Below are 3,228 nucleotides of genomic sequence, written 5' to 3'. Positions count from 1 at the left end.
CGACCATGGCGGTCGACCGCGACAGGCTCCAGAGACTACCCAAGTCTCTGCCCTGCACACGGTCGATCGTGGTGGTCGACCGTGAGCCCAAAATCCAGTTTTTCCAGGATTTTTTGTGTGTGTCGTGTTCACGTCGTGTTTTTGTGATTTAAACATAGTAAAAACTTCATGAATCTTGCATACAAATATGTTACAACAGATAGAAATATCTGGAAACAAAATCAACATATATAACCATGATTTTATGCATTATATTTATATTCAAAACCCTAAAACATGCATAAAAGCTCAAAACGACGAATCAAACTTCTTTCTTTAGATTAACCACATTTTAAAATCATCTTTAGATCTTAAATACTTTTATACTTATAAATACAAAAGTTATACTTTTTATTCCATAATCTAGTCATTTAGGGCTCTACAAAATTGTTTAACATCTCTTTAAAAGCGTGTTTAAAAACTAGGAGGGGGGGGGGGGGGGGGGGTTAGTAGAGATGATACTCGCCTGAGATTGTTGAAAAACATTTTAGAAGCAAGGTTGAAAGAAATCTCCACTCCAAAAGCTAAAAACCAAGAAAATCTCGCTCGAAAGCCTCCAATCTTCTCTAAGAAATAAAACTAGTGTTTGAGGGGGTTTTGGTGACTGTTAGGGTTCTTAGAAAAACTGAGAAAAACGTGAAAAACTCATATATATATATCAGGGAAAACAAATATGAGTTTAGAAATCCGAAACCAACTCAAAACAGAATTCAAAAATACTCTGCAGGTTTCGTGGTCGACAGCGGCGGTCGTCCGGCTGCGGTCGACCGGACTGGGTATTTCCAGTTTTTTCAAGGGTTTGGCCATTGTGCATGTTTCGACTCTTTTCTCTCTCATGGATGAACTCGTTCATACTCAAAACATATTGTATTATACTCATATACCATTTAATGATATTTATCATACTAAATATCCATATATCATAATTAATCTCATATTAATATATCATTAAAAAATTATCGAGATTTTACATCAGATAACCCATCTATATTCCATTTATAGATATTTCTACCATTATAATCTGCTTGTAAATAAGTATCATTTGTTTCAAATAAAACATCTGTTGGAGTAGGTCTTTTATAATAGTATCTTTCTAGTCTTTTTCTAGGATGATTTTTAATTTTATTTATTTATGTAAAGTTATTCTCTACAGCTAATAATTCGGTTGGAGTTATTTCTCCAGAAGAAGTTTCTGAACTTTCAGATAAATTATCCTCTCCCTCTTCAGATATAATTGCAGAGGGTGACACTTGATTTAGCATATGAATTCTAGCATTAGTTAATTGTTTTGCAAGAATATCTATTATTTCAGGTGTTATTTCACTACCTTTTTAAAACCCTTTTATATCTATGGGAGGTTTAATATTAGTTTGTTCTAATTTTCTTATAGGAGATTTATGTTTCTCCAGAAGTCTTAAGGAAGGTATAACCTCATTAATTTTACTAAGTAATTTATCTAAAACATCTTCAATTCTAATAAGTTGTTCACCTATTGTTTGAAGATGAATATTAGTATACTTATTTTGTTTGATAATTTACTAAGTTCTTTCATATGATCATCATTAAGATCATTGCGCTTTATAAAAGCATTAGATTCTATAGTAGAAGGGTGAATATATTTTAAATATAACGGGTCAATTGGAGGATTTACAGACCTAATAATTTTACCCGTAGTAGTTTTCTACTATTTTAAGTGTTCTTCTACAAGTCCTATTTGAGTTTCTTGTTTTTGAATATACTTTTTTAAGAACCAAGGTACAAAAGTTTTAAAGTCTTGTTTTAACCTTAATTCTGAATAGTATTCATCTACCCAGTTTAACTGGTCTTTTTTATTAAAAATTTTAAAAAACTATTTTCTAAAATCTTTATGTTTATCTAGGTAAAATTCTTTATTTAGAATTTCCCTTTCTTTACTACCTTTTTCAAAATTCATTTCATACGAAAACTCATCTTCGTATTAGGAGGAGAAAGTTTATCCTTATATAAAGGATGAGGAATATTATTATCAGAGATATTTACTCCTTGAACAGAACTGGTTCTATAAGATCCAGATCTAGATAAAGAATTTCTGGCTGATGTAGCTGCATCAGATATTCTGATTGTTCTAGATGGATTAAATATTATTTCTACTTATCCATCTGTAGTTTGTATAATTTGATCAATATCTTGATTGACAATAGATAAATGTTGTACAATGTAATTATCTAGGAAATTTATTTCATCCCATTTTATCTGTTTATTAACAGTAATATTGGAAGATAAAACATTAGTTTCTACCATGACAGTTTTACCTGGTTTAGAATGAATTTTTGTCTTAGGGGCTAAAGTATTTAATACTTTATAATGGATCCTATAAATTATAGCAATAGTTTCATATCCTGGTATAAAATTGTAACCATGAGTCTTTATATTAAGACTTATTGCATCGAGTATGTTCGGATCAGTCAAAGATAGACTTAAATTTGGATAAACATTAAAATACACGGGTTCGTTACACAAACTTATTTCCATAATACCCATTAGTGATTGGGTCCAGTTTAAACATCTTGAGTCTCTTAAACAGACTAATAAAGATGCATTAAGACTAGATAAAGTCAAGGGTCTGAAGGCAATTTGTATTAAACCTATATGTAGGTACTTGTATTTATCCAAATATGGATTTACATCTGCAATCCCTAACAATTGAATTGTTTGTTCATCCTTATCGACTGTAGTAGTCCTTTCTAGGGTCTTTATATTTATCAAAGATTTATAATCTAAGAATCCAATTTTATAGATGTCTCTATTAGGAACATTGGGTATTGTCCACTTATTAAGTGATTCTATGTCAGTTTCATATTCTGTTAACTGAGCATTTTTAACTTTTTTCATTCCAGTATAACTAGATTTTCGAGCGAAGCTACTCTCTATGATGTCTGACATGATTTTTTCTTATAGATTTATCTTCTGATTATTTAACTAGTAAGGGTGAAAATTTTTTCTTTTTCTTTTTATTCTCTATAAAATAACCTAGCAGAAAGCTTACACGTCTGTCAACGACTTATACTACCCTAAACAATTATCCCGACAACAACGGGCTTTACACTACGCGACTTTGTAAAACCCCAAAAATTTGAATATTTTATGATAAATATGTCATATGGTGAAGAATAATATATTTTGATGTTTTTATATGATAAGAATTGATTT

This window comes from Asparagus officinalis, chromosome 7 (genome assembly GCF_001876935.1).
Source record: "Asparagus officinalis chromosome 7, Aspof.V1, whole genome shotgun sequence".
NCBI classification, from domain to species: Eukaryota; Viridiplantae; Streptophyta; class Magnoliopsida; order Asparagales; family Asparagaceae; genus Asparagus; species Asparagus officinalis.
Note: the sequence above shows the minus strand (reverse complement) of the source record.